The 27226-nt window shown below is 39.8% G+C and overlaps 1 protein-coding gene across 12 annotated transcripts in view; it reads right to left on the bottom strand.

Moving 5' to 3' along the window:
- Positions 1-27226, bottom strand: part of LOC148332303 (receptor-type tyrosine-protein phosphatase delta-like) — a 160746-nt gene that overhangs the window by 82312 nt on the left and 51208 nt on the right. For 11 of the 12 annotated variants that reach the window (XM_088303216.1, XM_088303213.1, XM_088303220.1 and 8 more), the window contains exon 5: positions 26353-26397. The gene's annotated coding sequence lies outside the window, so the exon portion shown is untranslated. Of the gene's footprint in view, positions 1-10040; positions 10183-26352; positions 26398-27226 lie in introns of those variants that run through there. The other variant, XM_088303209.1, reaches the window with a different exon arrangement.

Here is a 27226-nt window from a genome sequence, read left to right on the forward strand (position 1 = left end):
GCCAAATACAACTTACCTACTTACTCAACCAATAAAAGTGTGTCAAGGCATTATTGAATGAATTTATTTTGAAGATGGCCGTGTTGCTACGGCTAGCTTGACTTGTACTCACCAAATAAACTGAAAAAAATCCTCAGGCGTTTTTTTTCTTTTTCGAGATACTCACATTGAGGACTCATTTATATTTGATTTGTTAAACTTGTTCAAACTTCTCCACAAAAACATTTCCTGCAGGAAAGAATGCAAATTTTCCACACATTATCCAACTACACAGCTTGTTGATTACAACCACAACTACCATGAAACTTTTAGAGCGTATTCTAATCTTTCACCAAAACAAGTCATGTTTCGACAAGGATTTAAACAAGAGCGCAGTCACTAAACCACGCATGCATGCATGCTCCATCCCAGAGACCTGCTGGAGCAAATCAATGGCAGCCACAATGAGCGCCACCATTTTGCTGGCTTCCACCCAAGCACCGAAGGGAAGAGGCAAAAGAGCGAATGCACACCATGGAGCTGCTTGCAGTGAGCGACCACACAACACAACACAACAGCAAACGTATCAGCACACTCCAGAACGTGCACACCAATTTGTTGAGCGAACCTGTGCCGCTTGTGTGGTGGCTTCTGTGGACATGAGCGGTCCGTCTGGAGTGAGCGCGCTTATCGCAAACTGCCATGCTGTGCCTATGCGTGCGAGAGTGATGGAGTGTGTGCGTGCGTGTGCGTGTGTGTGTGAGTGGATGCCAATACAGCGGTTGACAGTTTGAAATATGCGGCTTTGCAATTCTCATTCGGATGATTGTTCTCTTTCATGTAGTCGAGCAGGCAGCATACGTTAAGCTTGCCTGCAAATAAATCCCCACCACCACCACAACTAACACACACACACACTCATAATTGCACAAACACATTATCGTACATCGTGTCTCTTGTTGTCACACAGACACACACATATGCTGCTGGCGCGGCAGACTGGTTTCTAATCGGTGAATCATCATATCAGCCAAGAAATGTCAGATTAGGTTATAATCCTGCATTTTAGTGCCCTTAACTTGGCGTTGACTCCACCTTATTATGTCTGTCCAAAAAAAAGAGAAACACGACATTTGCCAAAATAGTTGTTTGTGTGCACACACAAGCGCAACCATTTGACGGCGAACCGGAAGGCCAATTATATTTATATAATGAAGCTATTTGATGATGAGAAACATCTTAATAAACTCTCTGGGTGCTCTTAAATGCCTCACATGAAAGCAATACTTTAATTAAGCTTTCACCATTTTGGAGGGAAACACCAAAGGAGCAGATGTAGAGGAATTTGTTTTGTGCCGTTTTTTTTTTTTCTCTTTTGAACCTCACTTGTATGTTGCCGCCACACATTTGTTGGCAAGTTGTTCATGATTTTCACCGATGACAAGATACAAACATTGCCTTTTTTGAAGCTACAAAATCCTCCACAGTTTATTGACGTCCAAGCGGAGACGGAGTCTGTAACTCGAGGAGACAACCTTGTTATTTTCAATAATCTATTAAAGGAGCTCCTTGTGGGATACACGGGGGAGGCCGGCAGTTTGTTAGGTGTCTCGTCGCTTTAGCGGAGACATTTGGAGGATGCGCTATGGAAAAGCCATGCCGATCCCTTTACCGGGGAGGGGCGCGGTGGTGTATTAAATGACGGTTCAAATTTAATATCGGGAGTCCTGCTGAGGCACTTCCTGTGTCTGAGGGCTGTCCACAAATGGAGTGGTTGCTGAGTCGAGGGCTTTGGGATACATTAGGGAGTGGACAAAGAACGAGCGAGAGCTCAGATATGGTATCGGGATATTTTTTTCTTGGAACTTCACATTGCCCCACTGACAGGTTGTTTAAGACACTAACATAAAGACCACCTCTTATAAGCAGCATTTTTTTTTTTTTAATGACTATAAGTAAGGCCGTATATAACATGAGCAATAACTGTAATAACTGTTTTATTGCACATTTTATACATAAACTAACTCAATATGCATCACATAATTAAACAAATATAAAAGCATTTATAAACAAGAGTTAGAGACATATAAAAGCGAAGTAAAGAAATAAAAAATGATTTAAAAGCCAAGCACACTGTACTGCGATATAAACAGAATTGAATGCAAATTTAACGTCAGCAACATTTTACAAGAAGAGCAACGACAGATTGAAGATATTGATTTACTGACTAATGACTAAATTACCTAAACCTAAACACAATACAGTGGAACCTCAAAAGTTGTACAAAAGACATTGACATATGACTCCATTTTTTTTTTAATTTTTTTTTTGTGAATTGAATGCGAGTCCACAAATTTCACGTAACCTCATAAAGCCATTTTTAGGAGTCACTGCTGGCCATGTGAACAATAGCCATTGAAATTTCTAACAACACATTTTTGCTATTACACACATTTAACCTGGCAGCGTCCACACTAACCAACCAAAATTCCAAAAATCCTGCGGGACATTTCAGGTCAGGTTCGAATTCAAGCCTGTGGCGTTCTCTCTTGTGAGGTCAAAACACGTCGAGTAATTTTAAATGTTTGGTGCTTGTAAAGAGATTATTCATCCACATGGGGCCACACACACAGACACGTCACACACACGCACACGCACACACACACAATAGCTTGCATAGCCCACATGGCACAGCAATACTTAGCATTCTGTAAACCTTTAAACCTCATCTCAGGTCTGTCTTTACCATGATTGTTACACAGAGAAAGCCCTCGCACAATCCCGACTCATGGTGAATGATGAGGGAAAGGGCAGACACACACACTCACACACCCACACACACGGGCACAGACAGACACACACATTTAATTCCAGGTGCCTGAGGGACTCTGAGGGGAATGAAGGGGCAGCGCATAATTCCTGAACACGAACAAGAGGAAATGGGATTTGCACCGCCAAACCCGCAGTCCCCCAAAGAGAGGGCGAAGGCAAGCGAATAACAACAGGATGAAGGATAAAGAGGCGGACAAAAGAAATTTGGGAGCTCATCAGTTTTATCCTGATTCCATTGGTGAAAGACAAATAAAATAAATAATCAAAGTCAATAATTACACTTTTCCATCCCGGGCCGCTAATCTTCAACATGCAGATTGATTACGTGTGGAGGAGAAGGATTGGAGGCAGCCGGGCCCAGAGTGAGTACTTTAATAACTTTTTGATTCCTGATGGTCCGGTTTTATAATCGACAAATATATATATATATATATATATATATATATAAAACTTCACTTAATAAATCAATATTAATGTCATTTTTAAAATTAATAAATTATTTTTTTATTGATACACTAATTCTGGTAAAATTGAACTAAAGTGAGCTGGTCTGAGCCCTGAAAGTCCAGGGCTGGAAGGGAGTCAGAATCCAGCCATGGTGGCAGACATTTTGAGGTCTTCTTGTGCCACTTGGATGTGAAAGGGGAGTTTGTGCGAGAGGCGGCGATGGATGAAGCTTTACCACGGCCGAGGTAAAGACTCCCGCTGAGGAAGCAGAGCAAACACTCTCCGCTTATATAACGGACTGGAAAATTCCTGGCTGTAGCTTGAAGTAGCCATCCATGAAGCGTCCATAAAAATGTCAGTTCTGCTTATCCATTGCTGATTGATACAAGACAACAGCCTTTCATATCCATCCATCTTCAATTGCGCCTACCTCACAAGCTGGAGCCGATCTCAGTTGACTTCGGCGGCGCAAAACCGGTAATGGTTGCCAGCAAATTCTGTCGTATTCAACTAACGTGAAAAATCGTTTCCATTTATTGTTCTTTAACATTCTGGGATTGGATCCTTGTTCTCAGGTTGGGTCATCCGGTACAAGTGGCACAGCACCGGGGTTATAATAGTCTCAAATATTTCATGACAGGTATTTTTAATTTTGTTTTAATTGGTTTTCAGTGAGGGTTTGTTAGTTTTTATTATATATATATATATATATATATATATATATATATGAATAAAAAGAAATATCACATTAAGTATTGTGTAGTCCAAGCTCGACAAATTAAATAATATTATTTTACCTCCCATACATAAATAAATAAATAAATAAATAAATAAATAAATAAATACCCAATTTTTACAGCGCTAAAGTACCCAAATGTGGTTGTCAGAATTGCAGTCCAATGTTATTGAAATTGTTTAGTGTCCTGGCTAGCGCAAGAGTTTCAGTCATGGAACCGTAAAAAAACGTAATGCACAAAGCTGTTAGCTGCTGTGGTCGAAAATATTTCACCCCAATCCTGTAGGTGGCAGAAGTGCAAACGGCTTGTCAATGAACAACAGTTGAATCAAAGCTTTCACAATGCAACAATGAAGGTATTGATATTTATCTATGCAGAAAATATGAAAAATTATAAACGCAACTGTTACGTCCTGAGTAGAGGTAAAGAGAAGTAAAGTTTGACTCCGTTTTTAAAGAGGTTATTTTGAGATAGAGCCTTCAGGAGTATTTGGCAGGCAAGTAGGCTGCACGTTGCCAGCATCCAGCTGTGCTGCTCCTTGATAGGAAGTCGAGCGGTCGGGAGCACAGGCGGTGCAGTGATGTTATCGATTTACCAGACAGCCAGAAGGGAAGGAAGGCCGGCTTCCGTCGCGTCTCAGCCTCCCCTTCATCTGCCCGTCATGTCACTCCTACTTTTGCCTTTTTTGTCCTTTCCTCTACAAGTAGAGTTTGACGGGGAGAAAGTGGACGTTTTTAAGCCTGCTATGCTAACTTCATCATCATTATTTTGATGGTAGATTAATCAGTTTGACACCTTGTTAAATTTAAAATTGCCAGCCTCTCCATCGTAGACATTCTCTGATTTCTGGAGTCTTCCATGAACGGCTTGATGTGTCCCTAAATTTATTTTTGACCCAGAGTTGAAAAAAATATAAAAGCGTGCATTATACAATTTTTTTTACCACGCAGCGTAATTTAGAGCTGTGATGTTTCCAAAACAATTTCCACCTGCTGCTGAACCAAATCCTTAATTCAGAAATATTACTAAATATATGAGTATATTATATACTATATTATTGATGTTATCATGAAAACCTAATCTGCTAAAATAAAAATGGAGCAGATTTTGAATTAAAAGAAAAAATCATCAAAAGAAGTTTGCTTACTTTAATTGAAATTGTACATAAAATATATAAAAAAATAAATAAATCTTTGTGTTTTTCAGGAACTGAATCAAGATGAATTCCTGCGCTGTGAATTTGAAATAATGGTTTATCCCGTTTTTGAAGTCTATGGTCATATATATTTTTTTCCAATCGGATTCATTGATTAGGTGAGAAAATAATCAACCAATTAATTAATGAATAAAATAATTGGTAATTGCGACTTTAAATACAACAAAAACATAATACTGACTCGTTATTTTAATATTAAAATAAATTGTGCTGTTCTGGTTCAATATTCCTTTTTTTTTTTTTTTTTTTTTTTTTTATCTTTCACCAGCTCAAGGCGAGAACGCATTTTCCGGGGCAGGTGGACATTTTCACCTCTTTCACTATTGCTGATTGTTCCACAGCAAAGACGTGTTACCATCACATTTCCATATTTATTATTCCTAAATGTGCTCCATGTGCTTGCTCTGCATCGTTGGCGCTCTCCCAGAATAAGAATGGAAACGATATGAAGATCAGACAAAAATTAGGGAAGGAGATACTCAGCGTTCGTTTGCTTTTTTTCCCTTTAATGGGGGATTCTCTTCCTCGCCAGCCCAATCAGAGCAAACCAGGCACAGCCACAACAATTCCATTTTCCAACCGTACTGCTTCAACTCACTCTTGCACACATAATCTGAGCCAAACACGTTGTGCTTTTCTGCAAGGATTAACAGTTTCCCACCTCGGCCTGCCTTTTGAGTCCCCTTAAACGTTTGTCCTAGTCCTTAATTATTATCACTGCGCTGTCTTCTGCTCATCCATGCAGCACCGCTCCAGCCTCAATCCCTCCGGCACGCATCATGGTTTTACATAGCAAACTGGCGGCAAACCACAAAGTCTTATTTTCCCTCCGCTCTGTCTTCTTCTTTTTTTTTTCTTTTCTTTCTCCTCCTCACCCATCCTTGCCACTGTACGCTTTAATCTGCTCTGGAGGAGGGGCTTAGTGGTGGCACAGCTGCAGGACTTCCTCATCGCTTCTCGTTCCCTTTCGTCGACACTCACCGGACACCTTTTTAGGTACGACTGCTCAATATAAGGAAATTGGATGCGCGCAATTCTGCCCCATTTTTTTTCACGCAGTTTAAGATCAATGTTCTTACACTGTTTGTACGTAAATTAGAAGTAAAAATCCTATAATGTACAATCACTGCTCTAAATGAGTTCCATTTGCACAAACATGCCTTATAGAGATGCAACGAAAAATATGGCAAGTTATTCAAGCAAATACCAGGCTCAAAAATTGGAAAATGTTCCACGCATATGCTAGGCCCCGCCCCCCCCCCCCTTTTTTTTTTTTAACATGAATTAAGAAAAAAAACAAAACTTAGCTTGTTCAAGTTACTTACAATAATGCATAAAATCCTACAACTATTTCTTGTGAGGACAGTCTCTATCTAATGCTGAATTTTATTAATGTAATCTTTAATCACGGTTCTCCCCCTCAGGGTACGGCGTATATGATGTCTGGAAAATTGCTGACACAGAGTGCTTTAGACGATAGATCCACAGATAAGACTGTCATCCAGCATTGACTGCAATGTTTGAGGAGACGGAATATTTAATGCCGTTCACTTGACTTGGCGGCCAGCCATGTCTTTGTGATTTAATCTTCTTATTTTGGCCTTTGGCACCAGGCAGTCCCAAAATGCACTTGTCAGTCTTTTATTGTTCTTTCACTACTTACTCGCGTTTTCATTCGGTTCAGTGCAACCCTTTAGGTTAAGCGCAATTTGGAGTGTTTATAAATATTGCTGATGCCACACAATGTAACGAGTCGTTGGGAGAGCTTCCTGACTATTGTTGCGCTGCCCTGGAACAAGAAAGTGAACCTAACCCTTAGGGCTGTGCTTCATTTGCATTCAATTGGACTTTATTTCAAATTGACAGTGATGGAAACGTAGTATACTATAAATGTTAGGCGTGTCTCTCTACAAAAGACGATTCAATGAGATTCTCAATACAGGTATGGTATAATTCAAGGATGTGAGGATTTTAAAATGTAACGATTTGATTTGGTTGGATTCAGTGGGATTTACGACTTGGTCTGGTATGACTGTAGCTTTTTGTAACATTTAACAACAAGCTGTAAAATCTCTCCAAATCCCAATCAGTCCAAGTTCATTAAATTTAAAGAGACAAAAAAATCACAAGCAACATCAAACCAATTTACGTTTGGTGTACATCTCTCAGGAAAGACCATTTGATTTGTATTTCGATGCAAGAGTAATCTAAGTCAAGGAAGCAACGATTTTCATATATAAAGATTATATTCGGTTTGTCAAATCAAAATCGATTTTCCAATTCTATTTGTTTATTGTAACACCCATAATAAATTGATTATGGTTCAGTTACTGGTTTGGTCCAGTCAGAAAATGTGCAGAAATAAAGCAGACGTTGCAAAAGTCTTATTTTGATTCAATGCAAAATCAATCAGGCTCATAAAGATTAATCGATAATTAAAATTATCGATTCATTTGAACTTAAATCTTGCACCTCCAATTTTGATGTACTAAATATCATATTGGAAGGCCTTATAGTCAACATCACTATTTTATGCCCCTCCCGTTTAATGTTGTCATATCCTTTCTTGGCTGGTGTTTTTGTTTGTTTCGGGAAGCAGCCTGTTGGCCCACTTGTGTGTTCCCCGCTTTAGACTGCGTTGGTCTGGTTTGTGAGAACCAAAGTGACCGTCACTATAATTACCAGGCCAACCCATAACATGCGTGACCTCAGTGTCAACTCCGTCCAACCTGACGCAGCACTCGGTGTAATAACACATTACTTACAACACGTATAAGCAAACATGTGCAGGCGCAGCGCCATGCGTCCCCTCACACAAATATGTAGACACACACACACACACACACACACACATGCACGTGCACACACAGCTGGCTTTGCAGACACTGGCATCCATCACATCTTGTGAAACTTAATCCCTCTGAAAGAAGGAACAGCTGCACTGGCACGCACACGTGTGCACGCATGCACACACACACACACATGCGCGCGCGTGGGGCGGTAGCCCAGTGAAAGATCAGCTGGGGTAAGAAGGACTTGTCACAAACGGGCATATGACAAAGCACCTCTTGACCCGGGAGTCGCTGGCAGGGCCCATAAAACAGGTTGGAGTACCCTTGCTTAAAGAGCCATGTCTATCTAAAGGGGAGGTTACACTTTTACAAGCCATCACACTGGCACCCCAAACCTAAGCGCACTTAAAATCACAATTTATTGCTCCAAAAATTGGATATGTATCAGGAAAACACGGGAGCTGTTAAAAAAAAAACAAAAAAAAAAAAACGGTATTCATTCACTTTACCCCAAGGCTCCCTTCTTCAGGTATAAAGCTCAATTTCCATTTAAACTGCGGTAAATGTACAGAAGTTTGTAAAACACGGCACACAACTTTCTTCTGCGTGATTTTAGATATTATAGACCAGGGTTACCCAAACTATTTGACCTTAACACCCATACTAAAAAAATGTGTTTCCTCCTTTGACACCCACGTTTATAAAACACCATGTACTCATCGTTGCGTATTCCCACAATATTGTCACATACAGTTGAACTAATGTAAAATCACCCACAAATTCCAATGGCCGAATAACACTCACCAACCCCAAGACATAGAGTGTTACACTAATATAGATACAGACCGCAACAATATTTAACTCTGACAATCGGGGAATAGAAATCAGTGCATCTCAGATTGGGAAACCCTGTATATAAACCTATAGTCAATGCATGGTTGTCATGGAGATGCCAAATACACAACGTGCATCACTATACACTTAAAGTAATTTAGAATTCAGCACAATATGTTCCAATTGTGTATATTTTTATTTCACAGGACCATAAAGCCATTTAAACATTCATCACTCTCCTTATGCTGTCGAAACACCGAGCACACCTGTATACGTGCACTGGGCTATATACTGTATGCGCTCACTCACATCTGCCTCACATACTTGAGCCTAATTGCTGCAAAAGTACTTGTATGACTGATTGCCAGCAAGCGAGGGCTGTAATGCCGCCATAATGTTGGCGCGAGACTGCTGATGATTGTTGAATACACACACATTAACACACATCACTACGGCACAGTACAGCCACCCAGTTATGGTGTTGGCAAGAGAAACCATGTCATGTAAATAATACAAACAGAAATGTCATACATTGCAAACTACACCTGCTAGGAGAGATGAGATCACAAAATCAGATAATATGTGCATGATGTGCCTCATCAGATGTAATCATGATGTTCTAATTTGATTGCAAAGAGGTTGGTGGAGGACAATACTCCCCAGTAATCCACTGTATCCTCTGGAGCCCAAATTGTTCATGCAGTTTTGCACACATTCATTTATGTTCTCATTCAATTCGCCACATTCCCATATGGCCTCTGGGGGCTCCCGGAAAATCATCCCGGGAAGCTTCGGACCATTGACCACCGGCACCAACCAAAAGCCGAGTCTTAATCAGTCATCATAAGTATAAGGCTGTAAAAGCGCATTTTGTAGAGTCCAACTGGACATGCAGCCTGACAGTCAACTGGACACGGGTGCAACATAACATGCTCTTATGTTTGACCGTGTGCAAGCGTTGATGCAAAGATCTCCATCTGTCAACACACTGATGGAGGAAAAGCAAGTTCAGGTGATTGAACGCCAATTCCCAAGAAAGAAATCTAACCATCAAAGGCATCCTGACTGTTGCAAAACAAAAGCTGAGGTGTCAGTCATCACAAGTCCGGGACGCACGGCTGATTGGATGCGTGCCGTTGCATCCCAGACGGTTATCAGCAGAAGTTGATGCCCAACCATTCGCCGCACAAAAAACAGACTCACCATATCAGCATCCTGTCTGTGTTTACGGAAAAAGTCAACGCGAGCAGACTGAAGCCGTCCGTCCGTTGCCTGCCTTGCGTTAACATCCACCGTGGCTGCAGCCGCTCTGCCCGAATGATCCAGCCCGCACGTCTTTTGCCTCCCTCTCTCGCTGCCTCTCTCTCCTCCCACATCCCTCACGCGCTCCCTCCCTCTCTCTCTCTCGCTCGCTCTTTCTCGGTCTCGCGCTCAATCATGCTCTCTCTCGCTCCAATAATTTCCTGCCCAGTGTGAACACGACTCAGTAAAGGCAGATGCCGTATTGACGGTTTGGTGGAGTGAAGTTGGGCCACGTAGATGTCGAGCACAGTCCGCTTTTTGGAGGAAGCCACAGTGACTCTCAGCCAACCATCCTTCGTCACTGGGTAAAGATTTCCCTGTGTGAATGCATTGTTTCCCTTGAAATCCAGGCTTAGAGTAAATTGAATTTTCAACATCCTATGAAACCACTTAATTTCTACATTATGTATGGACCATATTCTCCACCCCAGTCTCAAAAGCTATTATTCATTCACATAAGCTTACAATTAAACATGGGTGGGCAAATCGTTTAAATGTGCTCTTTTCACCCAAGATTAAAAGGGACGCACCAGATGTATTGTTTGAAATGCGATATATGGACCATACACGTCGTTTGACAAAACAATGAGGCTTCAAAAAAGGGAAAATTCAAAATGTAAATGTATTTTGAATGACAATAGCACCCTCCCCAAAAAAAACGAAAAAAAAAAATGTCATGGACAAATGACAAATTGCCCTTGAAAATCAACAATGAAAGGATTGACGGATTTTATTCCCCTTGAATGTTCTTAACTCCTGTTCCCATGCCAGTGTTGTATTGAGCGGAATAACGCTGCCGAGAGGACATAGCGGAGGCATGTGTGGATGTAGTTAGTTAGTGATCCGAACTAATTGAGACTGAATCAGCAGCGCCCCTGCTGGTTGCAGCCTGTAGTGCACTCTGTTTTACATCAATTGATTGAAGGCAATAATTTAACAGTAAGTTATTTATGCAATCAACACAACTTTTAAAAATCATGGAATCAATTATTGTGCCCATCTTTTCACCGGCCATTCCAAATATTATGAGGAGTGACCACAGGGTGGCAAAAGTGTGCGGGTGCCCGTTTTGTTGGATTTACCATCCCACATAAAAATCAGCCAGCAATGATTATTTTGTGTTGTTTTCCAGATAATAGAGAGTGTCACACAAATTGTTTTGTTTCTGAGTTGGAACTGAAATAATTGCCTTGATTGTAAAATTTTACATTTCAATTGTTTATTTTTCTTCTCAGTATTCCTCATGGTGTAGACAATTTGGAAGGCAGTCACGAAGAGCGCTTATTAGCGCTCATTTTGATTAATCACAAGTGATTTTCTTAGTTTGCTGGCATTTACTCAAGACAGCTGAGATTCTCAGAATTGCTTTTGGGTCTATTTTGCAAAACAATTGTCCTTTTCTGTTATTCCGAGTATTTCTCCGTTTTTCTTGTTGGTCCTTTCACAAGCTACTTGTGTGGCTACGAACACAAACACGACTTGACCTGGCAATCTGCTGAAGAACGTTCATTTTATGGCCATGTTTCAAATAAAGTTCACCCCCAATCAAATCCTCTTAGGCGCTCTGAGCACTTCAACGAAAAGTTGTGTGTTTTGTGTATTTGTGTTGATTACTCAAACAAGAAACGCGTGTTGAAATCTGATGCTTCAGTCGACTGTATGTACAGTATTCATCTCTTTGCCAAAGAACTCACTTCAAAGATGTTATCCTGGCAGGGCGGTTTTGTGGCTAATTTTATCAAATGAATGATACCGAGTATGACAACACATGATTTTCAGGGCATCGAGGATAACGAACAACAGTTGGGGTGAGCAAAATTGAAACCGCAAACGTCTGCAGACGCCACGTTTTACGAATGTTTTAACGGGACCGTTTGCATACGATCGAAATGGGAGCTGTAATTTTAAACACAACAATGTTGGTGCACGAGGCGACATCCAAAGAGACACACATGCCTGCACACACGCTAACACACACACGCACACACACACCAACTAATCTGGGTGTGCTGACCTTGAACACCAAATATAATCAGTGGTGCAGCAGATTCCCATTAGAGCGATGTAAATGAGATGGAGGAGCATAAACGTGCTTTTGTTGCAGAAACTCTTCAGCTCAGTGGATACAAAATAACGCAACCTCAGGCTGGACCGCACACACACACACAAAAACACACGCGCACACTCACGATCAGCCTTAAAAGCCTTCACACAGTGAAAAAAAAAAGTGAAGATGTTATTAGCACATTTTGAATAGAGGCAATCACCTACAATGGAAATTACAACAATCTTGGCGAGAAAAAAAAAATAAGAGCAAATGCAATATTGTTGCTGGCGACGATAGTTTACAAGACCATCTTTCATGTCACTGCATTTCTGCGAATCGCCGTTAAGGTTGTTTGCAAATTGATTGAAGTGCCTTTATTTGTTCAAACAATTTTTTTTAAATGTAAGTCTAGACAAACCGCACATGTTGAATCTCTGCACTTTAATCAGTCTGAGACTGTTTATGGGCTGTGAGGAAGGGTTCGTTAGTGAAGGAGTGAGTGACTGAGTTTGTTAGTTTTTATTAGTTTATTAGTTTTCAGGGCAGCTGTGTTTGTTTTTTATTTAGTTTTAGTTTTTCAAAAATGTAATTTAATTGTGTTTTAATTTTGTTTTCATTGAGAAAAAAAGTTTGCAAGATTAAAGAAAAGCCATGGTAAGTATTAAGTGGTAAGAAATTAACAAAAATATTACTTTAATACGTTTTGATTAGATAGTGTATAATTTAGAGTTAACAGTCCACAGACTTTGAACCACAAAAATTGTATTGCATATCTCATCTCAAGTCATTAGATGCAGGCATGCATGCGTGCGCCCAAATTATAATAAAGCTAGGATGCTTGGTTTGCCAAGTTGTCAACTCCTAAAGTGGATTGCTGGCTTGAATTAATGTTGACAAGTATTATACCCGGTTGTATAGTCTACTATTTATTTATTTACTCCCAGTTGACCGTTCGACCTTCTCTTCTTTGGGCAGACTGAAATACAAACATTTTTAAATCAACGCCAAAGACTCAAATATGTCTTCAATTAATTGCTAAAGATGAAAACGAAGGACAGTTTCTCTGCCATTATAGATAATTTTCATTAAAAGTAAAATATTTTAACAAAATTGATTATTCAATTACATTTTGAGTTATTTTGTTAGTTTTTGTAAACAAAAATAACCTTGATGTGCGGTTTGAAAAAGAGTTCAAGAGCTCAATCCTTTTAATGTCTCTGCATGAATGACGAATGGCGATAGAGTTACAGTTATGTTTTTGTTTTTTTTTCGCATTGGAAAACTGGAAGCATATGTTTGAGGGAGGCCGTAGGAGAAATACTTGGAAAATGTGACATTTTAGTTGCTTGATTACAAGTTTTTGGCTCTCTGGTGTGACGGCCCCACCATCGAGTGTGTTATCACAAGACCAATTCCGTTTTTTGTGAGCTGCTTCGTTCCTAAAATCAGTCAGACATCACCCAATGCACCGAACCGCTCAAAAATTCATGTGTGCCACTGACACGAGTGAAAACACAATCGATGCTTTTATTATCTTATGAGTAAAAAAAAAAAAAAGGAAATAAATAAAGTTTACGTCGGCAAAGCAGGTCTCAGGTATGATGGGGATGGATTTAATTTGAATGTCAAAAATGGCTGGCCTCTAAACACGTTTGCTTGGGGTGCTGACATAGCGGTTTGAGCAAATAGACATCACATTTGAGCAGCATAAATAGAAAAAAAAACTTTTTTCCTCAACCTTAACAAGTATTTTAATGAGCGCCAAAGTAAATAAATACAGCTCATTTTTGACTGACAGTTTAAGTAAAAGCTTATAATTCAGAATTTGATCAAGAAAAACACATTTTCTACAGAGGATCAAAGAAATAAATTCACTCACGTCTTGCTCATTCTGTAAATCGGGTGTTACGTGCGATTCACTCTCATGTTCCAAACCACGTCACCCGCATGAACAAATATATTGGTATATTAACACATCAAAAAGAATATTATTAGTTTTATTACTATAAAATGCACAATTCGCTGCTTAGCGTGCACAAAAACAGCTGTGCAAAGTTCCAATCACACGCGTACATGCACATAGCCGTCCCGAGAAGATAATGACTCAGCACATTAAAGATAAGGTTCCTGCTATCGAGATCACGTCAGTGGATGTAATAGGACGTCAAGCTATATTTGATGGGCCTTCTTGTCGGAGCCCCCACAATGCACCGCCGGCACGGAGCTGTGAGGCATTGCCGTGTTTGTCGTATAGACCTCCGCTAAATACTTGCTGTGCCTTTTCATCAGACATTGCGTCAGTCAATTCGCAGCCCTGACTGCGTAGACACGAATCTACACTTCCTAGCAGCTGTCCATCACACAATCAAGGAGCAAACTGATGAATATTTATCAACGCAACGGTTCCGAATTCAAAGGCTTCACACGTACTGCGGCAGAACCTCAAAGACATCCATACACAAAACTGTTTTATAAAGTCCCGTGAGACACACAAAACAGCATCAACCAACTCATTTATCAGTTGTCCGTGGTTGCAGTTGTGAAAGAATTCTGCATTTTATTGACATTTCTAGCCACCAACGCATGAAACTTGATCACTTGATAAGCGACGGTTAACGACTTCATCTCATCTCGCGATGGAACGGTAATCTTGAAATTGATGAGTCACATTTTGGGACAACCTGCCGGCAACTGGAAACTGTTCTCAATGGAGTGCTTTTCATAATCTAGAAATATTTCGCTCACTTGTGGTTGTAAGGGAGCGATTGGGAAATCCCACCACCAACCATATTTCAACATTACCTAAATGGAAATTAATGACACACTTATCGGCATCGATCTTTTTTAAAAATCTGAAGGCCGATTTTTGTAAGAATTTTACATCAACCATTATATGATCAAAGATTTATAATAATAATTAATGTACGCCTGTGACCCTCGTGAGGAAAAGGGGATTGGAAAAAGGATGGATGGATAGATTCTTAAATCAAAATTGTGCAAATCTGAAAAAAAATGTTCAATGACATTTCAACTTAGTTAAAAGTTTGAATTATTTCTTTTAGATTTTGGGGCAAAGATTTTACTTTTCAATGAAATTGAATATCGGCTCTGAATATCGGTTATCGGTCTGCTGGACTACTAATAATCGGTATTGCCCCCCCCCCAAAAAAAAACATACCCGTCTATCGCTAGACTAAATAAATGTGACAAGAATGAATTGGCAATGTCATCTTTTTTCCATCTAAACTTAACATTGCATATCTTCCTTTTTATTTATCTGTGAAGACATGCCAACCAGCTAAAATTGTGCTGCCCTCTTCTGATCTGGAGTGTGATAAAAAATGAAGGGGCATTTGTCTGGCTCCCGCAGCGTAAAAAAGAATAAACAAGGGCTTCTCTATTTGTTATATTTACCAAAGATTACAGTCCAATTCCACATGCGTGCAACACAAAATCAAATCCTGGAATTTGAATTAGCACAAACTGCAAAGCCACTTTTAACAATGAACAAGAGGATTAACAAAATGTTTATAAAAGAAAGGGGAGGCCTGGCAAATCTTGTTGTGTCACCTTGAAAGTTCAGCTTGTGACTTATGAGGAGGGTGCGCAGCGGAATGGCCATTAAAGCCATGACATTTGAATTAATGTCAGTATCATAGCTACAACCGCAGCGCCTTCCATTTGCACACTCGCACAACTCGCTCCAACCGCTGACGGTTAATGAGTAATGGTGCTGCCAAAAAAACCTGGACGCTCTACCCTCCAGAAAAAAAAAAAATTCAAGACTTACTTCCATGAATATCCATTCACTGAATATTTTTTGGAGACTTCAACCATGTCTCCTATTACACAATTGACTTAATAATGGCGGTTCATTTTCTGAGAAGCACATGTGCAAAATTGAAAATACGGTACCGGCAACCAAACAAGAAAGCAAGTTATGTGGCTGTTGTTGCTCCCTTGTACAGTAAACAGATTGTTGAAGTTCTAAAGTCATAATTAAAAACAGGAATGGCTCTATGACAGAAGAAGCATTTCAGAAGAGAAATGCTGCGGAAAAAAGTCATAAGTTAATGTCAATGAAGTTGTTGAAGTAATGTTAGGAAAATAAAGTTGTGCAGAATAAAATGCAAATATTTGGAGAAATGAACAAGTCAACGGCAAAATACACCCACAAGGTAAAGACGAGACCAGCAGCAGCTTTTCTCTTTGTTGACACTTGCCACATTCATATCTTTGTCGGGAAATATAGTTAAATATTACTTGAACGGGCTTCAGGTTGATGATTGACCAAACTCAACAAATGAGGCCATTTCCTTGTTGTCACCTGACGAGATCCTCAACATTCCTAATCCTACATTCAAATTATGATTATATTTTTATGTCCAAAAGAAATGTCTTTCTTGTATCATTACAACTTGATTCTCTTTTCACCTTCATTTTTATAGTTGTATGACTTTATTCTTCATTTTTTTTTCATTTCACTGAAGCTCCAAGACACCTTTGTTATTACGATAACGATCCTATAAGCACAATAAACGAGACGACAATAACATGTGGACTGTCTTTAAGGTTCCACTTTGCAGCACACCATCTTCCTTACGTGACGTCTCTATTGTGCCGTTAAAAGGCACCACTTTGGACTCCTGTTGTAAACATGTTCGCACTGCACTCACAATAGAGAACCTTGCACTGGCTTTGCTGCAGAGAAAAAAGGAAAATTGCGATCTTTTGGAAGCGCAATTTAATGAATTCATTGAAGCCTTTATAAAAGTGTTGTAATCTTCATTGTTTGAGTGATTTTTTTAAAATTAATTTTTGTAATTTTTTTTTTTGCCAACACAAACACAAGATGCGCTTGGTTGGGCTGCATCGCCAGCTCAGAATGTAAAGCAGCACTGCAAGGCAACTGTCAGGGACGAGCTGCGATATGCACTTCAATCATGTATAAGAGATGGATCTACGACGTCATAGCTGCACAAGGCAGGAAGGTATGACCCTGCAGTGTGTGTGTGTGTGTGTGTTTGTGTACGCGTGTGCATTGGTGACAAAGGAGTGAAAAAGAGGGAGTGACATGGGGGAGCACAAGAGAAAGCAGCCGAGCAAGCGTGAAGAAGCTTTTATTAAAAACTAAGAGGGGACCGCAGAATGATGAACATCCAGCTTGCTCTTTTCACAAGGAGAAAATTGCATTTGGGGCATATTGAGCTGGTTTGGGAAGATGAAGTATGCACGCTGGTGTGCACATCTTCATGGTAGCACCTATTAGCGATTGAGAAAAAGAATCATATTTGCAGAGTATGCTGAACACACACACACACACACACACGGACTAAATAAACAATGGGCAGTCTGCGTATGTGTTGGATGAGGATGAAACTGCAGAGAGTAAGAAGGGGGAAAAAAAGTGAGTGAGGAAGAGGTGACAGAGACATGCCATGTAAAGTGAGGAAAAATGAATGACAAAACTTGGCCAAAGATTAAAGAAAACAATACAAAAAAAGTCATCCTCCATATGCCACATGAGTGCAGCTGGTGTGGCTTGATGTGTTTTCAAGAGAATTTATACAAAAAGTTAAAAAAAAAAAAAGGAATATTATTCCAGTTACGTAAATTTCCGCAGTGATCCTATACATACCTAGAAACATAATATTTTTCACAACTCCATAGTTTCACGCAAATTATTTTCACAACACTAGTTTTGTTGATGTGACCTAACACACACATGCACAAAAATCTGTCGGCAGCTTCTAACATGAGTTACAGATGAAACTCAGAGCAAAGTATAATTGGGAAAATCAAATCGTTTTTTTGGGGGCCTGAAGTCGCACAAAACCTCAGTATTTGAACGGCAATCATGAGAGACTCCACACGAGATGAAGTCTGACTGAACTCAACACGTGTTTTGCATTTTCTCTTTTGTGGTGGTAAAACAAAGAGTGTGAAGAATGGAATATACAGTAACAACTGAGAGCAGGGGCGTTCTTAGATTCTCCATCCAAAGCAAACACAAAACAACACCAGGATGATGGTTCATCAAATCAATCTTTTTATTCAATTATTCACATTAAAGAAATGTCAATTAACTACCAAGAACTGCGATCGGCTTTCAACCGGTCCAGTCCTAGGCAAAGTACGGCCCGGGGCCTACATTCGGCCTGCTCACAGTCTCTGACCGGCCCTCACGGAGACCATGAAGTCAAAGTAAAACTTAAAATGATGCTGTTTTCATTTTGAAATTGAAATTAGTGCTTTAATTTGATGTTTGGACAATATAACAAGGATGGGAGAAAGCAAGCGCAATGACTTTTGCCAGCACTGTTCTAACTTAGCGATGTTCTCGCTATAAACATGATATAATAAAAATAGAATATAGACAAAATTGAAGTTAGGTTTGGGTCTCATCAAGTGTTCCAGTTTCTCATGTAGCCTCTTTGCCAAATTAACTGATCACCCCTGCGATAGAAAGTAAGTCATGCTACCAACATAGCATCTCGTGGTGGAATGTTTACATTGCTAATGCTCGTTATAGCTAGCGCTGCTTTTTCGTTGAAGTTGAACAGCGTTCTCTGTGTCTTTTTATCATGACTATGCACTTTTATAATGTGATGCCATTATCAATGCCCATGTTGGATCACATTCACTTGAGGTTGAGGTGGGATACGTTCAAATCTTGCTAGCAGTTTTTTCAATGCTAGCTCCCCCTTTAACAGCCACTAATTTCTCTTTGAATGTCAATTCTTGACGTTAGGTACAAAAAATGTCTTGATGAAATTTCTAGGGCAAAAGTAGTTGCCAAAACCAAAATAAATTGCAGCAGCATGTGAGAAATGATTATTATGTTTGACCTTAAAGGTTGTACTGTATTTTTCCTCTGAATTCCGACTAAATTCCAGCGCTGCGGTTTGAGTTTTGCGTGAACCCTGCATCCCCGGCCCCCCGAAAGAACAACATTATGTCGGGAGTTTGAAGCAATTGGAGTCATCAGGTTCCCTGGCAAGACGACAGCCCATTAACCAGGACTGCTGACTCCCTCCAAATGGGTGACGAGTGACAAGCTGAGCAGCGACCATATTAGTGGAGAAGTGCACGGCTGCATTTTGTCACAAACCTCCCTTGGAATACTTATGGCGCAGTCAAATAGCTTATTTTGACTCCAACGTAACCATGACGGGGATGTAAACAGACAAGAGATGTGCACTTAGGATTGGCCAATTCTTCAAACTTGTGTATTTTGTATGCATGTAGACACATTCACACAGGTCCCCGCAAAGTGCTTGTCACTGTGATTGGTTCCCTTTGCCAACCCACAATAGCCAATTATGTGTTATTATACACCACAGCAGCTCTCGTGGTCTGTATGCCTCGTGCGTGTGTATCCGTATACGTGGGTGTCATCGTGGGCGTGATTGGCAAATTGCTGGCTATGTATTACAACACGCTGAAAGAAGGGGGAGGAGATATGTCAATGAGTTGGAGGAGGCCAGGAAGAAACACGTAGAGTGAATTGAAAAAAATAAATAAATAAATGACATCAAGAGGATGATTGTATTTGACAGTGGTAGAAAAGACGACCTCATAGGGAGCCGCAGACCTCCAGTGAGTTGCGTGCTGATGACAGATGTCTGGTGGCCCCAGACATGCGAGAAGCATCCAAGCCGAAGCGAAGCTCACCACAGACTGAGCAACCTAGTCAGCGAATGACTAGTGTTCCATCATGGATGAGCAGGATATGACTGAGTGCTATGCGGCTGGGTTTTTAAACCCCATATCAAAGTGTCTAGAATGCACGATTGGTAGCCAAAAGCACACAAAAGGATCTCATATGCTGCAAAATGTCAGCCTGATTGAAAGCAACGCATTCTGAATAACAACACAAGTCCATGACGACAAACCACAGAAAGGCTAAAAGCCCCGCAATATCATTTCAGAGTTTTAATTAAAACAACCAAAACACCACACATGATTAAACAATTCATTCCGAACACTCTGTGTCGGGGCAAACATTTGAAACATGAAACATAAATTGGATGTTTGCGGTGATAGTAGTAATTCATCCACGTAGACTGTTTATTTTCTACGCACGGGAGTGACGTGACGTCATCTTTAGTAGCCATCTCTACGAAACGAGGAGATCGAGGAGTGTTCTCTCATTTCCCACAAATATTTCTACCTCCTCCCACCTCACTCCTCTGTCATTCTGAATAGAGCCGCTACACTCGGGACCATATTTCCATTCACATGGGAAGTTCGCATTTGCTTTTCTGAAGTGAACGAGTACACAAAAAGATCGGATCGAAAAGCTACCTGTGAAAAATATCTTTTGTTACGCCCCCCCCATAGCACGAAGAAAACAATTCGGGCCCCCTCCCCACCACCCACTCACCGCCACAACTATGAATAATAGCATTTTTGAACACCACTGCCCACTACTGGAGTGGATGTTCAATTACACTTTATTGTAGTACGGCGGAGAAAAAGCATGTTCCCCAGGTTCACACACCACCCCCCCCCCTCCTCAGCATTGATCCGTGCCTCCCCAGGGCCCCCCCAACCCACTATTTGAGAAGCACTGATCCAAGTACAGTGTGGCTTCATACAGTTTAAATATATTTATTTATATTACACAGTTATTACACACTACTAGTTAAATGTATTGACATCATTGACAGATGAGAGGTCAAAGTGTGACAAAAGATTTCACTATGTTGAAGGCCCATGCAGGCCTAAACACAAGCACCAGGTTATTGCCAAGAGCTAAATCATCACATATCTAACAATGAAAATGCTAAATGCAATGAATATATTTACTAGAACTATTTATTACTTGCCACATTTTAAATGTGATTGAGTCATCAAGACATCCAAATCCATCCAAACTTACTGTACATTATTAATACTTGTCATGACAGTCATCTCTCTCGGCCTGGTTCGCAGCTATGGGAGGCTTCCATAATCCTCACCCTAATCCATTGCCCCTGCGTGTGTGCGTGTGTGTGTGTCTCGGTATTTAAGCTTTCATAAGGCCTCTTACCCACGACTTCCCCATAAAGACTACGTAATACTAGAGATTTCCCTCAACACAATGGTCTGGACAGACTCTTTGCACTGAGTTCTCAGTATTTCCCTGAACTGTTCTGTCAGTCGTACAAATTGAAAGGTTTTGAGGGAAGACAGATGATGAAAACAAAAGAGAAGCTGTTTTATGTACCACTGAGGGAAAGCATTTATCACCTAAAGAAAGGATGACAAGATAGGATTCATCCAATGACTTCTTGTTTTATGGTCAAGTTGAGATTTATGTAGTCTCTAATAGAACAGCCTAAATCAAACGTCACTTTGCTCATTTTATTAGTGAAGTATTGTGCCTATTTTGGCAGTAACTAGCACAGAAGCACCTGTAAAAACCGGGCAAGCAATTCCACTCTGTCTGTGTGCAGCGCAACAATAGCAGTGGACCCCTTAAAACTCACCCCCCCACCTCATGTGATTGGCTGGCAACCACTTTGGGGTGTACTCTAGCTTCTTGGTCAAAGTCAGCTGGCATGACCATAATGAGGACAAGTGCTATAAAAAAAAAAATGGATGGATTGATAGAAGGCGGGCACTGTGAAAATACGTCATCCTTTCGCTCATCGATTCTCAGCTACTATGTAGTGCTAAAATGATTATTGTTCATTTCCTACAAATAATATATCTTTGTTCATCTAGCGAAGCCAGCAATATATAGTGACGGGCAGAATACGGTAATATGCCCATAGACGTCTGAAGGTAGAATGAACCTTTGTACAAGGGTTCGAACAGTTTAAGATTTTTATGATGAAAGTTGAGTTGAAGTCAAGAAATTGCTGATAATTTTTTTCGGCAAAGTTGCTCTACGGACCAATTTCATGTTAACACATTTTGATAGACTGCCAGTAAAACAAATAATTAAAAACATATCTTACCATTATGTTGAATGTTGTTTTTTTATTATTGTGTGAGTGCAGCATGAATTTCTCGTCAATGAGTCAGCCGCTCTCATCTTTTATTTTTATCTATTTGTCAGCGTGACTTTTTTGTTTGGTGGTGTGCCATCATATTTGTCTCATGTAAAATATGTCTTGGCCAAATATAGTGTAGGTTAGGGAAAAAAATCAACATCAAATCACTTCAACCCACTTTAACGATTAATTGAATAAGCAAATACATTTTTTTTTCGCATTAATGTTTTTTTTTCTTTAGTTTTTTTTTACCAATTACTGTGTATAATTATTCAACAGCCATTTCGAAACAGATTCAACTACTTTTCCAAAGTGAAAGCTGATGTTTGCAAAAGTCTTATTTTTGTTAAACACAAAAGATAATCAGTCTGCTTTCATGAAGGACGATAGAGGTCAACGAATTGCAGTTGAGAGGCTGAAATCACTGCATTTGGACAATTTTAAACTAACCATGAGAATTCGGATGGAATCATTTAGATTGAGGGAGAACTAAAGGGGCATAGCGTAAAACCTTGATTGAAAAATATAATTGATTAGAAGAAAATTTGAAGTCATGTCCGTGATGATTAATTGTGAGCGTGCCCCTCATCCAACATAATCTCATTAGAATTGTACTGCCTGGTAAAACCAACATTTATCTGTTTGCGTGTGTGTGTGTGTGTGTGTGTGGGCCCCACTGAGCGGGTCTGGGGCCATCCTAATTATGTGGTGTGACTCATGTGAGGGTAATTACAGCATGGGAGACAGTGGGAACAAGGCTACGAGTGACCCAGAAATCTACGGGCTAATGAAGCGATAAGACACACACTCTTCCTCTCCTCTCGCCCACATGCTCACCTCACAGGAAGGGAAGCGGACAGAGATGGGGAAAAGAGAAAGTCAAAAAGACACCAGGGGGATCATGTCTCCCTCAGACTTCATTAGGGAGAGTGGAGAGATTCGGGAGGAGCTGCCGAGAGACGGCCTGTCAGGCGCCGACCTCTTCCTCGTGCCCACTAATCTGCCGACTCTTTGTTCTCCGTCATATCTGGCCAAGGCTCCACAGGATCGAGGTCCCGTTCCACACGGCCAGATTAAGCCCGACTGGCCAATGCTAAATTCTCTTTTGAAGAAGCGTCTAGGTGTAATCGCTGCGTGAAGCCAAGTCTTGCAAGGTGCAGAATGGCTAGAACACACAGCAGGCTGCACATTGTGCAAATACAGGAGACAAAAGCGTGTGGACGGGTGTGTGTGTGTGTGTGTGTGTTTGGTTGCTTGGCTGTGCAGAAAGACTCAAGGCTTCTTCAAAATGTCATCTGAAATGAAAGGTTCATGTCAGTTCGGTTTATCCCCGTCCCCCCCTCAAAAAGTCATGGCAGGTTGTTGTTGATTTTAACCGCAGTCTTTGAGCAATTAAAGATTGAAAACACACATCTTGTACTTTTAACATCGAAATAAATAATTCACATTTTCTCTACGGCATACCTCAGCATCAGCGTGGGCAAAAAAAATGTCAAGGCTTTGTCTGCACATAGGCAGTGAAAGCAATTTGTCATTTGTCCCATTTTAAACTATAAAATATTCCAAGAAAAATAGCAGCAATGATTTGTGTTCCTCTGTTGATTAAAATGTGCACGTTCAATACATTTTGCAAACATGAATTAAAATAAAATGCTTAATACAAACAAAATATTCAAGCATTTATAATGAAAAATATTTTATGAAATATAAGAAATACTTTGTGGTTTAAAAAAATATGTATTCTTGCACATTTGGAAATTATTTGACAAAATGACCAAAAATCATCACGTTTGATTTTTTTTTCCTGATACTGACTTAAATATGTGTTTGAGTCAGATGGCTCTCCAAACAGTCAAAATTAACTGTTTTTTTTTCACACAAACAAAAAAAAATTAAAAAAAGTTTGCTTCTTTGTTGCTTATTTTTTGATTGGGCAAAGAAGCAACCATTTTTTAATATACAGATTTTAATTATTTATACAAGGATACATAATATATATTAGAATTAAAAAAAGAAGAAACACTATAGTAATAGTAGTAATCTATAAAAAAATGCGGTTGAGGCTTCCAATACATCCTCATAAGCACTTTGCAGAATATTCCGTGACACGCTAAGTGCTTTATACTTGATATTTGCAACATATGCAAACATGTGCACAATGAACATCAAAACATGTCACATTGTTGTGTCTTGACAACAACTTGTTGCCGTCACATAAATCACAAACACTGGCCATAAAAATGCCATAATATGTGTTCCAGCATTTTTCCCTTCAGCACTGTGTATTATTAAAAAGAGGAAGCAATAAAAACGAGGAAAACTTCAGCACTAATCAAATAGCACAGAAATGATTTCAATATTGCCTTCATTTAGCCAAACTAGTGTGCAAACAGTGTGACATTGGTGCATAGCAATGAGCGAGAGAGAAGCACAGTAACAAGAGAGGAGTGCTGTTTCTGCCGTGCACGGAATGTTGCCGGAACATAATCTTGATGTTCCCGGCTGAATTAATTTAAATCCTTGTCTAATGATATTAAAAAGGATCATTTTCAATGCAGCTTCGAGTAAAACGGGAGATGATTCAGGGCTGTTTCTTTTTCTTGTGGACGGCTGAGATTATTTCATATTCTGTAACGTTTTCTGGCGCGCTTGGAGATGGAAAATTCTTCATTTGTGTTTCCAAGAAATGCTTACTTTAAACGGGAAGTCAGCCCCCAAAGAATGTGTTCTATGCAAGCCCACTAGTAGAAACATGGTATTCTGATTTATATTGTGTTTGTGGAAAATGAGTTAAGCAGCAAAATCCACCTGCTTTTGGACATCTCAGAGGGCGGCCATTTTGTCGTTTACTGTCGACTGAAAATGACATCACAGTTGATCAGTGCTCAGATAACGACCAATCGTGGCTCAGCTTTAGAAAACATAGGAGCCGTGATTGGTTGTTACCTGAGCCCTGAGTATTTTGTCTCCTTTGAACGCTAATGCATAAAAGAGCCACAAGGGGGCAGAAGACAACTTTCGTTTATTTATTTATTTTTTTTTTACACAAACACTATCTGCCCACTCAATGTAGTGAAAACCACGCCAAGGCCAAAATCCTAATTTAGATGAACAATACACTACACCCCTTCAGAGATGCCCAACAAATGCAAATGAATGGAAATGTTGATTAGGATTCATGTGTCATTCACAAAACCAAACCAGAAAAAAGGTCAACGTTCACAAATGCATTCCTTCACGGCTTGTGTCTTTCAGCTACAGAGTTTTAGTAGATTTGGTGTAGTACTGCAAAATAATAAATAAACAAACAAGCACAACTAGTTCCCAGCGGGGCACAGAACCGCTAGCTGAAACAGTTATTAAAAGTTGAAAAAAAAAAATATATCGCTGTATCTCCATTCTGATAACCGCTGGTTGGCTGTGTTTTTATGTTTTTGTTTACACGTCTTTATTGCTCCTCAAAATAACCGTTTTCATCAAACAGCGACAACGTACCCGTCCCCATATCGAGACACAACACATTGGCAATAACTGCAATGACTATACGGCTGCCAAAAATATGACCTAACGTGGCATTAAAATTCTCATCTTCAATGTATTATGTGTCATAACATCTTCAACTGATGTGGCAATGGGAGTGATAACATACACAACCCACTCATGATGTTACTCGTTGGTCTGTGAGGCAGACATTATTCAAAACATATGCTGTGTTCCGTCCTTTGCAGACACACATATATATATATATATATATATATATACATATATATATATATATATAAACAAAAATGTGTGTGTATGTTTGTGTGTATGTGTACTGTATGTCTGAAATTTTCTATCCCAATCGCATTCGTTTCAAGATGACACCTAATCAATTCACACACACACACACACACGCGCGCACACACGCAAGCACGCACGCATTGGCTGGAGGCACTTAATTTCCAATTCCACCCCCTCTCCTCACCCTGTGCACCCCTCATATCCCACTCAGGCCTCCTCCCAGTACTAATGTGCACTGTTACTATAGCAACCTCACACATTGATCCTGGCAGCCATTTACAACATAAGTAATAAAATCAACAGCAAGACGCACACCTCCAACACTTTTTCTCCCTCCCGGGTAGCAGACAGTCACAAACGCACGCGCGCACACGTGCACATTTAGAGTGCATTACCTTACCTTTAGTCATGGTTCTGAGCGGAGCAAGATGTTATGAAGTGGGAGCTGCAATACAACACAAGAGGGGTGGATAAACTTTCTGCACACTTGATCAATCAACAGAGCTGTTCACTGTTGAACCAATAGTTTCTCTTGCAGGCCAGGAAGAGTCATTTGCTTGATAAGATTGTCTGTTTGATGAAGACAAATGAAGTGAGGCTCGCAGATGCCCTGGATGCCAAATTGGGCCAATCAATTTCTCAACAGTCGGGTTTCACAAACTTTTTCAGCTTAAGTCCCAAATTAGAAATGTGGTTCTTCCTCTTAATGTTGCTCAAATGTGTAATGTGACAAGCAGCTTTTTTACAAGTCAGTCAGATCATGTGTCAACTTAGGCTTTGAATGCTAAAGAATACTGTATTGCTTTCAATTCATACAAAATTTAAAAGAAAAAAAATCTGTAGCGACAGACGCAATCTGTTTCAAGCATTAAAATGTTATATATATATATATATATATATATATATATATATATATAGTATGCACCTGACAAATATGTTTTATATGAATAAAAATAAAATTGAAAAAAATATTCTCTACATAATCATTAGCGTTTGTCTGCTGCAAAAGTAAAAAATAAGGGTGTGGACTTCATGTGCCACCTTGACGATTAAAAAATAAAAAAATAAATAAAAAAATGATGGTAACCTAGTAAATACTGATCATTTGGCTTCCATGTATGGGCAAAGTTGCAAAACAGGAAAATACCCTTTGGGTATGTTGCTTCGCTGCCACCTGGAGACAAGTTTGAATACTACACCAATTGTGATCAAGCTGACTTTAGAGTTAAAAGTAAATTACTCTCCTTCATACTTTTTATTATTGTTATTATTAT

Source organism: Idiotropiscis lumnitzeri, chromosome 8, assembly GCF_059441095.1.
Source record: "Idiotropiscis lumnitzeri isolate Australia: NSW breed Sydney's pygmy pipehorse chromosome 8, RoL_Ilum_1.0, whole genome shotgun sequence".
Taxonomy (NCBI): domain Eukaryota; kingdom Metazoa; phylum Chordata; class Actinopteri; order Syngnathiformes; family Syngnathidae; genus Idiotropiscis; species Idiotropiscis lumnitzeri.